This window comes from Aphelocoma coerulescens, chromosome 3, assembly GCF_041296385.1.
Source record: "Aphelocoma coerulescens isolate FSJ_1873_10779 chromosome 3, UR_Acoe_1.0, whole genome shotgun sequence".
Lineage (NCBI taxonomy): Eukaryota > Metazoa > Chordata > Aves > Passeriformes > Corvidae > Aphelocoma > Aphelocoma coerulescens.
Window position 1 is genome coordinate 70,410,754 of NC_091016.1, and position 12,459 is coordinate 70,423,212.

Sequence of the window (12,459 nt, forward strand, 5' to 3'; positions counted from 1 at the left end):
TCAAGGGCTATGCATGTCAAATTGTATCTCAACTAATTCATTCCCCCTAAGAATACAGGCAAATGTCAGTTTAACAAACTGTTTAGCAAATACTATTGTGTCATTGACAACTATACCCTACAGCTTAAGCTAAATAGGGCTTCATCTCTTCAGTTTTGATTAACTTGCTTTTGTCATTTTTCTCTTTCCAATTTCACTTCCCTATTCAAGCCACTGCTTTTTTTATGGCTCCTGTAATTCTCATGCTTGTCATTTTTGGACAAGAAACAATTTGTCAAAGACATCATCTTGCATACTTGTAAACAGACTGCTCATTGTCAGAGCAACAGTTATTAGTAAATCACAGAATAATAAGAAATCTGATTACCTTGAAATGTATTTGTATAATTTCAAGTTTTTATTTTCTTTTTGTAACTGTCTTACATAAGTGGAAACATTGCACCGGGCTATAACTTCAGCAACAATTATGCACACCACAGTCTATGAGGGACTCAGACAAGATGCAAGGCCTGGAATACTGTACTTTAACACAACCATGATGGTTTGTGCTACTGCCTCTTCTGAGTGTACTTAGAAGTGAGACTCCACCTCTTAAAACAGTGAAAAGGTATTTTGTGCTGATGCCAATGGCAACTCTAGCTGCAAAGCAGTTATGAAAATTATGTTAGTCTGAGTTCTGATCAAGAAGAGGTGAAATACCTAGGCATTACTGAGTTAAACATAATCACCTCTCTGCTTAAAGGATGAAATGCAGTAGTCTGTTAAACACATTCTTCAAAATTACTCAAAAAGCACAACATTAAAATCCAAATTATGCTATTGGAGTGAGATGACATTACCTAAAAAGTATTATTTTTTCTTTACTACTTTTCAAAGTAGTACCCCTCTTTTTGGACAATGATCATAAATGAGACAAGTAATTTCAAATAAATGACAAAAAAGGAAAGTTATGTTTTCTTGGACATTATAATAAAAAGCATTCTGATCCTCAGATTTAACTAAAAGGCTTCTAAGTATGCCAAACCAAACAATAGTAAAAAAATCTCACCCAAACACCCATCTCCACTTTCCTACCAAAACTTCATGATTTCCCTTATTCATTATATGATTATCCTAAAAATTCATGGCAATTCCCACTATATTTTTCTTCCTGAATGAGAGGCACTGTGGAGTCCACCGTGGAATTACAGACAAATTACTGCCAGTACAGAATTGTGACCAGGAGAAAGAAAATCCACAGGAACGTTTAACAGCTGTAAGCAGTTGCAAACGGCTGCCAAAAACAACTGCTGATGTAAAAGAGAGAGAATGTGAGGATTTAAGCTGTTCAAACAGTAAACAAGTACATCTGCTCCTGAATGTTATCATTAAATAAACTGTGGTAATAGGCTTTACATTGATACAACATTCTTGTTTTGAACCACAACTCTGAAGAATTTTGGACTGGAGCAATTTTAATAAAATTTTTTGGGGTTTTTTTGTGATGGAAATCCATGTGTGGGAAAGTCCATTACAAGTACTGTATAGTGTTGGAGTCTAAGTTCTAGCAAAACCTGTGTCATGTCATTTGGAACATAAACGGATAAATGCTTTTGAAAACCAGATGGGATCCCTGTGAATGGTAAGCATTCATTTTCTTTAAAACCATTTATAATGATTTATAAAGAAAGAAAAAATAGGACATTCAGTTGTAGAATATGACAAACTTTGATACCTCTCCAACTATGAACCTAACCTGTTCAGACTTTGGAGATATTTTACAGCAGCTACTAGAAGAAAAGTCAGGGGAGGGAAAAAATCCATTTCTAAGTAGCACAGAATGAACAGTCCAGGCCAGGAATGTCATCAGAAATCTTCTGTAAAACACAGGAGATTAAAGAATTATGTGCATGAAATCTGCTTTTTGTTCTTTGCTCCCATCATGATTAATTGTTGCAAAGTTACAAAAATAGTAGTGCTTACTTTAATTACAAAAACTACACTTCGTGAGTTTTGTCAAACTCTCAATTGTTTGAATTTTTCATATTTCATTTATGATACATTATATAAAATAATATGACTTATATAGTCAACTAGTGTGCTGATTTTGGCTGGACAGAGTTAATTTCCTTCACAGTATCTTGTGTGGGGTTTTGCTTTGGATCTGTGATGAAAACAGTGTTGATAACAGTGAGATATTCCAGCTACTGCTGAGCAGTGCTTGCACAGCATCAAGGCCGTTTTAGCTTCTCACCCTGCCTCCCTCGGTGAAGAGCATGGGGGTGCTTGAGGGGTCAGGAAGGAACACAGCTGGGACAGCTGACCCCAACTGACCACAGGGATATTCCCCACCATATGACAACGTGATCAGCCATAAAAGCTGGGGAACAAATTTGCCAAGGCCTTAAAACTGTTCTTTTAGATCTGTTCTTCCTTCAGAAGATCCCCCAACTTCCAAAACAAAGAAAAGCTCTACTGTAATTACTTCTTTACGTCCCTCCGTAGGAAGCTCAAGCCACAGAATTCATCTGCTATGGATTTGCTGTCCTCGGCACTCCTATTATATCTCACTTGTCTATTAGCTTTATAATCCTGATCTGCTTGAAAACGCTTCTCTTAGGACTTTTTAGGCCTCCAGCACAGTCATTTTTTTGGAAGGAAAGGGCAGCAGTTTGGTTCTTGTTTCTTCTTTTGCCTTACCGCAATTTTACATTAATTTGCAAAATTCCTATTTTCCTTGCTTCTATATGATGTCTTTCACTTTTTAATGCCTTTTAATATTCAGGCATTATATGCTGCTACCTTTCTGGATACTCTAAGATCTATTCTTTTTTTGCAAATGGCATGCATAAACTCCTACATATTTAAAAAAAAAAAAAACTTATAAAAATATACTTCCACCCTCAGAGATTGCTTTATTTTTTTTACTAACTTCCAAAATTTACTCAACATTAAATAATGAGAATATTATTGCTGTTTTATAGAACGGTCTTTAAATAACAGTATTTTCAGCCATCCTGCCTTGAACTCTTCTCACAACATTTTGAGTTGCATCCCATATTCTTAGTTGTACCATTAAACTGCTTCTTGAAAGAACATTTAAGGGGATTTAAAAATCAGCCTTTGTGACTTTAGTTTACTTTGTGACAATAGTTTACTTTTTTCGCTATAGTAGTTTTTTTGCCTTCATTTTTTGCTTCACAGCCTCCTTACTTAGTCTCACCACCCTGATTAAGTAGTACTGCAGCCCTAACTTTTCCTACTCTACCTCAGGCATTATATACCAATTTTCTCTGACAGAGACTTGTTTGCTGAGACAGTATGTACTCTTATCCAGCTTGTCTCTGTGCTTTCTTCATTCAAATGTTCTTGACTCCAGACTTCAATCAAATAATTTGATTTTTGAACAAGTTGAATTTTGAGCAATTTGTCCATTGGTCCACAGTGTTTAATTGACTAACTTTCCTTCTATTGAATTTCTGTGACATTCACTATTTAAACTGAAAATTCCAGGTAAACTATGCTGTTTGGTTTTTATTTTCTTTTATATACAATTCCTTTGCATGGACATGAAAGCATACCTACATTTGGCCTCAGGCTGATATATTCATACCTCCCTGCTTCAATGAGATTTTAGTGATTAAAGTTACTCCTTCACGTAGTCCACCTGGATTTTAACAAATTCTTCCTTTAAAAAAAATAATCATTTTTTGACAATTAAGCAATTCTTTCTCCCAGTAATTTTCCATGGTAACAATGAACCAAAAAAAGAAAAAAAAGAAAAGAAAGGGAAAAAAAAATAACAATAGATCTTCAGTTCCTCTAATCAAACAGAAGACAAAAAACCCACACAAAATACCCACTACTCTTTTTTTGCTGTCAGAATGAAATCTATTACTGTCCAATAATCTACTGCCAAACCCAACAGCAAAATTTGCGTCATTTCAAGTAAATACCAACACTTAAGTGTACCATTTTCCTGTGGAATACTTGAAGAGTATATTGAGTTATGACCTACATTTACAGGCATGAATCCTCCTTTCACAGTTTGGAAAATCTGTCATAGATCTATATAAAGACGTGTAACACATCTCTTTTCAGTAAGCATTGTGGTCAATAAATGATGGATGCTAATGAAAAATGTAAATAACCAATTTGACTTCAAACTGAAGGACTGCCCTGTATAGTATGCTTTTTGCATATTGCAACTTTATTACTTTTTAAGTATTATGATTCATATGATTACTAAGTTTTTCTTTTTTTTCCAAGAAATGGTAGAGGTTACAACATGAGTTTCTGCTCAGAGAGAGAAGACATGCCAAGATAGAAAAGTAGGCTGTCTAACTGCACAAAAGAAACTTTCCTTCCAACTTGGCCCACACAGATGTACCAGTAGATATCCTGTCTCTTGTTTTCACAATAATGGGAGACTGCAATACTACTTACACACAGTTTTCCACAGTTGTTTCATCTTTGCAGCATAATTTAGAAGTACATTACATATTTTATATCCTTTTTTTTCTGTAGTATTAAATATCAGAAACTCAAGTTCAGTATGAGCTCTCAACTTGAAAATATTCCTTAAGTTTCCCTTTTCTTAGGCAAAAAATAGCAGTGAATATTGCTATAATGTAATTATGAAAATATCGACTTGCAAAACTGGTTGTAGAAGTTCTGAATAAATTATTGCAAAGATAATTTTCACCATGCATAATAAAATGATTTAAAACTGTCTTAAATTAATTTCTGTGTTTTCAATACTTTCCTATGATACTGAGCACATATGTTGAATGTTTACTTTGTCTTTTCCTTTCACATATCTTTCAATGTCTATTAAAAAAACAGGAAATGTTAACTTTGTACTAGTGAGGCAATATACCATTGTGTAAACAGAGTATGTAAAATGTATCCATGTATTTGGCAGTCATTTTTTAAAGGTCTTTTTTTCTCAGATTAGATTCTCAAGTTTAGTTGTACTAAGCCAAATAACCAAATTAAAAAAAAAAAAAAAGAAAGAAAAGACAAAACCCCAAAAGCAGCAAAATGAACTAGACCCGAATCTTTGTCCAAACCTCTAATCTGTTTTATTTCTTTTTGTATACCATTTCTTTCAAAGTTATTCTAAGTGGAAATTTTGGAGCAGCTGAAAGCTTAAGTGCCAAAATTCTTGAAGAAAATCAATACTCCATCCCTTCTTGGTAGACAAAAGTAACACTTAGGTTGCTACATCCTTTCAAAGCAGTTGAAAAAGAAGACTCACAAGTAGAAGTTATCACAATCATTTCACTGAGACCAATCATATACAAAAAAAGGGTATCCAAAATCATGGCTTGAGCGTGAGTCTTCCTGAAGCTGCTGCAGCCAGAAGGTGGGGGTGGGAGGGAAAGCAAAGAAAATATAAAGCAAAACCAACACAAAGAACAAAGTATGAGAAATCCAAGAGTGTTAAGCAGGGACTTCTCAACCTCTGAAGTGGTGCAACACTAAATAAAATGAGATTAACAGTCTTCACGGAAGACCAGATCCGAAGGTTATCGTTGACTTCACTGGTAAGATCTTTAATAATAAGCACCATTTATCTACGGATCTGTCTCTACTACTAATCACTACAGAAAATTAACTGTGCATTATAAGATGGAAAAGCAGGATGAGAAAGATCCTAAACTGACGGGACACTTGGATTTCAGTCCAGAGAAAACCTAACTCACTACTTCTTAGGAAATGAAGATGTGCCACCTGGCTAGACAGCCTGACTCAAAGTATGCTAAAAACATGGGAAGCAGAACATCTTGGAAGCAAGGATTGCATCTGATAAGATCTCTACTTGCTGAAGTTTTCTTTGCATCCAGGCAAAAGACTGTCACATCCTCCATTCACTGTTTTGTGACATTCATTTTCATTGTCTTTGCGTTGAAAAAAGAAGTCAAATGACCAAAGAAAATGTTTTCATTTTGCATCACATGGAACAATTCATGTCAATCAAAATAAAAATTTCCCTTTCACTGTTTGGAAAAAAAATCTGAGTTACTTAAAATTATTGTTATTCTCCCTCTTCAGACGTCAAGCTGAAAAAAGCTCTTCACAAATCCCTATTTTGTAACTTCTGAGTCAGACTGCATTCATTAGTCTCTGCCTAATGTGTCTTTGTCTAAACTGTGAGGTTGGAAGTAGAATCCACTTAAATTTCTGAACCGTTTCATCCATTAATAATAGTTTGTTACCAATTTTTTTTTGTATTGTGCATCTTTTTTTTTTTTGCAATGAAAATATAGCAACAAAATATTGATACAAGACACCATATGCCATAATCACAAACGCTCTACTACAGTATACAGAAATGCAAGTCAAATATAAGGAAATTTAGCATACTCATGAGAAATGCCTAGGGTGATTGCAGCTGAGGCCATGGACAAAAATATTACTGGCATTACTTTTTACTGTTGATACCTTTTTTATGTCTTATGCATTTGGAAAGAAACTTATCACTGTTACTAAAGGGGAAATAAGAGTTCAGACTTCAGAAAATTATTTTGCAATAAAGACAAGATACTGAATACATGTTAGGAGCTGAGAAGATCACTCTAAAAATAGAAATCATAAAGGCAGCATCAATACTGTAATCCACAAACTCTCACACACTTTTTTTTAGAAACTGTGAAGCATCTCCATCATTAATAAATAAGAAAAAAAAAGAAAAAAAAGTCAACATAAAATTTTCAGTCTGCAACTTAATACATTTCAATTTTGAATACTTACAAAATTCAAACTCTCTGTCCTCTTAGCACTGCGATTCTCAAGGTCTAAATCTAGCTATGAGAAGAACAGACTTCAGAGTCCATTTCTAAGGCTTTTTTTTTTCCCTTCCTTCTCTGTAAACCACTGAGACTGCACCAAATAGGACAAGCACTACAGTACAAAGAGGAGAAAACTAGCATGCAAACATTGGGAAATAATACAGTTTAGTGTTCATGGCATCACTGGTCTGAGGAAAGCTCAGCAAAGTACCGGGACACTGGGGGATGTTCCAAGAGACCTGAGGCATGCATTTTAAAAGGGACATAATACAAGCATTCAAGTGCTATGGCAACAAGTGAACAAAATAAAAAAACATTACTGTCAAGGCACTTGTTTCTGTTTATTTTTCTTCTTTACATGGTTAGTACACACTTTGAACTTCCACTTGACTGAAGAAAATAAAGACTAATGAACATGATAATACAAAGCTAGTCTTTACTACCACAGAAAGAGTGTTTTATTTTTTTTGACCTCACACATTGCTATCATAACAAGAAAGGAACGAGATTAAGTATTTAGCAGAGCAGAACTGAAGCATCACCTTCATTGCAATATAATTCTCACCACTATAATAGCAGTGATAGAAAGACTCACTGTGGAATAGGATGGAGACAGGTTACTTAATTCCACCATAACTCCCCTCCCTGTCAGTCCTCTGCTTCAGCCTTAGTCACAGAGGAGGCAGGAAGAATTTTCTTTTTAAAGAACAGCAGGACTGAGAGAACCTCAACTCCATTGTTCACACAGACAGCTCTTGCCATAGTCTTTCAGTCTCCAATTTTCACCTTTGAACATGGAAATACCATGCAGTTTGCAATGGAACATAGCAGTGAACTATATCACCTCCTTAATAATAAACCAATAGTCATTACCAATATTGTTATAGCAACCATCTGGTCACACCGATTGCTTCACAAATGCTTCTTGCTGAAAAGAATCAAGCAACACCAAGGACTGAGTTTGATATGAGGCATCTAGATAAACATTTTGGAAATTTGGTCTGCTTGGTATCCTGCAATTAGGGGTCATTCTCATTTCTATGATCAGATTACTTTCCTTCAAATATAGGGCTAATACCCTTCAATTTTTTTATATTTAAATGTCAAGGTAGAGCATTCTCAGCAACTGAAAATAATTTATGAAAGGCATCTCACACAGAATGATCAGAGATTATTTCTCTTACTCAGTACAAGGAAATACTAGGAATACAAGGAATCCTGAGATTTCACCTTTCCACTGTCACTGTATAAACCAAACTCTAACCAACTGCAGAAATATCCTTTGAGACAGCATCTTCTGACAACAGATTCTGCCCACAGAGAAGGATTTCGTTTTCTTGAAAGTTTACATACCTTCCACATCACTAGCAATAACTATTTTTTATTACTTTTTTTAAACCAACTTTGACAGAATACCTCTATATGATGAAAGACCAGGGAGTCAACTGGGTATTCCAATTAAGCTTTTAAAAGGTGGGAATTAAATTCACCACCTTCCTTCCCATTTTTAAACTTTCAGAAAGTCTCATTTTAGAGAAACTCAATGTTTCCCAGAATATGGGGGGGAGGTTCTTTTTGCCTTCTTAGTAAAAGGAAGTGCTTTCCTATCAGATTAATTAAGCTTTTCTTCCACTGTTTTCATTGCATGTGACTTTCAACATCTGCTTGCACAAAGAATTACTTGATACTGAAGAAAAAACAAAGCAATTTCTTTTTAACCTAAATATTTATTTTCTCCCAGCCTATACAAAACACTCTAAATCCACTAATGTTTGAATAAAGCTTTTTCCAAGTGTAACCTCCAATTTTACTTCCTACAAAACTATGTGTCCTTTTTCTGTAAAAAGATATACATTTTCTTAACATGTTATAGAGATCATCTGTTGCACCTGAAGTTTTCAGAGGGTCCAGCTTTGAAACAACTGCAAGCAAGAGGAAAAATTCCCATGTATCAAAATACAAATACTGCATGTGCTAATTCAAACAAGCATTTGCTAAGAAAAATCTTTCAGCATCTCACAGAAGATAAAATTACAACATTGAAAGCTAATGTTCAGAGCCCTACATTCACCTAGTCATCAAGGTAAAGAGGTTGTGAAACAAATTGCAGTCTAGCAGAAGAAGAAATATTTCAATAAAAAAGGTACAAACTGGATGTAAACATTAGAGGCTCAGGGAAGTGAAGCAAAAATCACTATGGTAACCCACTAACTTTTAGTTCTCAAACTAATGATCATCTAAGGAAACAAAGAAACAAAGAAATGCCATTCGTATACAGTGTTTAAGTAAAGAAGAAAATGAAATAAGCATTCTTACTCACCTGAAAATACCAGATTCATCCCACCACCTATTAATCCTTACATAAACAGGTCTTAGTCAATGTAAAAAAAAATCTAAAATTACTATTAAAGCAAGAAACATCAGTTCAGTAAAAGGTAATGAGGTAACTCATTAGGTGAACTAATCTCTTTCCCTTATTTTTCTGGCATGGGGATACTGAGACAGAGGAACATTCGTTTTTGTTTTGAAATACTGTTTTGGGAAGCTTTAGCATTTATATTTGGGGACGGAAGCACCTCTCTTATGAGGATAAGCTGAAGGAGCTGGGCCTGTTCAGCCTCAAGAAGAAATGACTGAGAGGGGTCCTCATTGATGTATGTAAGTATCTGAAGGGGAGGTACCAAGAGAATGAAGCAGGCTCTTCTCAGAAACTACAGGCAGAAACTGATGGACAGGACGTTCTACCTAAACATGAGGAAGAATTTCTTTACTGTGCAGTGACTGTGCACTGGAACAAATTGCCCGGAGAGGTTGCGGAGTCTCCCCCACTGGACATATTCAAAAACTCTCTGGTCACAATCCTGTGCCATGTGCTCTGGGATGAGCCTGCTTAAGCAAGGAGTTTGGACCAGATGATCCACTGTGGTCCCTTCCATTCTTACCCATTCCATGATTCTGTGAAACAGCTATGCTAAAAGTCTTCCTTAGCCAGTATGATATTGAGACACACTGTTTTTCTAGCTATCACTGATCTTAGTATGGAAACCAGAATGCTAGGAATCTTTCTGCATTCAAGTTTTCACTTTTAGAGAAACTTCATTGCGAGTTTCTCACTTTTGTTCGTTCAGAAGATGTCATTATGCAATTTTCCTTTAATTCATGACGATACTCAATAAAATTACGTTTTGCAAATAATTCCTGGTCTACAGATTACTTGCTCCCATTTGACTGTACAAACTTAAACTTTTGCTACTTACACAGATCTGAAGATAAATTGCCAAGGGCGGAGTTGTTTATTTGTTGTTAGTTTTGTTGTTCTAGCTGCTGTTGGTTCTACTTCTGTGACGGGCCAAGATAGTATTACTGGTGCAAATAGGAATAGTTAAATGACAAAAAAATATTTGGCTTAGAATGAGCATTTCTGGAAATATGTCAAGCAAGACATATTTCTGGAATCAAGTCATTGACTAAAATGTTCATTGAAAGTATACATGAAGAGAACATAATCTGTATTTTCTAAGATGACAGGTTTTAACTTCAGGGAGTACTGTGGATGTACATTTGACATCGGCACTGGCTTGCCAACCATGTTCCTTGTGCACTTCATCAGGTTTCCGGGGTGTACACCAGAACGGTGTGCCTAAGCAATTCATGGGGTTTGAAGCAAAGGCATTTTATTTACATTTCATAACTCCTTCAGTCTTACAAGATGGCTGCAATATCTGATTCACAGGGCAAAACTGCTATCGTGGAACAAAGATAAATTATATGCAGATGTAGTTCCACTGGAAGACCAGGAGCCAAATACCACCAGCAACACAACTGCAAGCAAATATGATTTTGGTAGAAATATTATTTTTTATGTTACATGTTCGATGAAATATGAAAATGAACTAACCTGGGTTAATTCTCTGTAAATGCTACATATTTCATAATGCAGCCTTTAGCTACTCAGACAGCTGAAACTAGTGGTTTACTCATGAAAAGAGTATTGTTAAAAACGTAAGATAATTAGTTCACGTGGAATGATACCCTTCCAACCACTATAAAAGTTAATCTTTAGGCTTTTAATTTCAAGCTGTTCTCTCTCTACTACAGACACATCTCAGATTAATAACTACCTGTGGGAAGCAAGATTACCTTAGGGTTTATCATGCCTTTCACAGACTATGCCTGTACCTAACAACTCCTCTTTGCCAAGTGGAATGGAACAGATGCATTCCTCCCTTCAAAGTCATCTTTGTGTTCAAAGAAACCACATATCAGTTGCTGGTCATTTATTAGGTTAAGGATAGAGCATCAATGATGGCACATCAGGCCCAGTTAAAAATTATTAATTGCATACTTAAGATCAGAAGTTCCACTCAATTCAGTAGGCTTTAAGCCAATGTTTCAGTCATATATAGCAAATACAGCAGCATGCGGAACAAATTTCTTTGCTGTTTAGCTCAGTCAATGAAGAACATAGAGACTCACTGGTTTAACCAAAAGGACAGCAGACTACTGGAATCAGTATCTGTCTGTGAGAGAACTGGATAACAAAATTAATGGAACAATGTAAATTAAGTTAATTATTGGAATAATGACTTTTGCATGATATTTTCAGTGCAGATATGTTCTCCCAAAGAAACTGTATAAAATTTCTTTTCAAGAGACAAATTGCTAACTCATGTTCTGTTCACCCCTCAAAAAGCACCCAGCTGAAACCAGTTAAAAATATAGCACATGGATATGCACTTTCTTTTAATATCACTTTATCTGCGCCTGCTAGATTTTACAAGAACAAATACCCATGTAAATGATACAAGCATTAATGATACAACTACAAACACAAAATATTTGCAATTATTTTTCCTAGAACTGAAAATTATTTCCCATCTGATAACTCTTGATAATCTGAGACTCTCTTAGATTCAAGCTTATATCTTTTTGAAGTGTATCAAGAGGATACCTTCACTGGAAGCTGAATTTTTCGATTTTTGCAACTGGCATTGGAAATTTTCTGTGAACATAAACAAACTGTACATATTTATATCCAGGACTCAAAAATAACTGTATTAAATTTTGCACGTGAACATTGCTTCGCATGTAGGGGAACAGAAGAAAGTAATCTTGTACCTCTTTGTATGGAAATAAACCATTAAAAAGCGGAACAGAAAAAAATAACAGAAGGAAAATATTGAGGCTAAAATTTCATTTGCAGAGCAAGTGTTGGAAAAAATTTGTGAAAAAAAAAATGCAGTTGCAATGTGGTACATATGGCTTTCCCTCTCATCATTTTAAGCGACTGAAAATGCTGCATTTTCAGCTACAGGTGTTACATTGACCTTGCTCTTTCAACCACAGATTCTCATTCTCAAGTCCACAACATCTTTTCCACACCCTCAGTTAGAACAAATGACTGACTGGTCCGTGATTCATGTGCCTGGACTTGGGCTAAAACAGCAGAGGCCTCTGAAAGAAGAAGGAATAGGCATAAACAGGGGCAGAGAGTCAGCTCTTAAGGCAATAAATTAAATTCTGACTAAAATCATTACTATTTGACATTATGGCTAATACACAGGGACTGAAAATGCAGCTAAAAGAAAAGTGTTTTAATGACTTCACAGGGTCCGTGATTTTTCTCACCTTTGGTCACAAGTGACATGGGAAACATATTTCAAGCATGTAAAGTTGTCCGACAGTA

General features: G+C 35.4%; 1 protein-coding gene across 5 annotated transcripts in view; it reads right to left on the reverse strand.

The window, feature by feature from the left end:
* Nucleotides 1–12,459, reverse strand: part of LAMA2 (laminin subunit alpha 2) — a 343,741-nt gene that overhangs the window by 230,961 nt on the left and 100,321 nt on the right. The gene's annotated exons all lie outside the window — the stretch shown is intronic.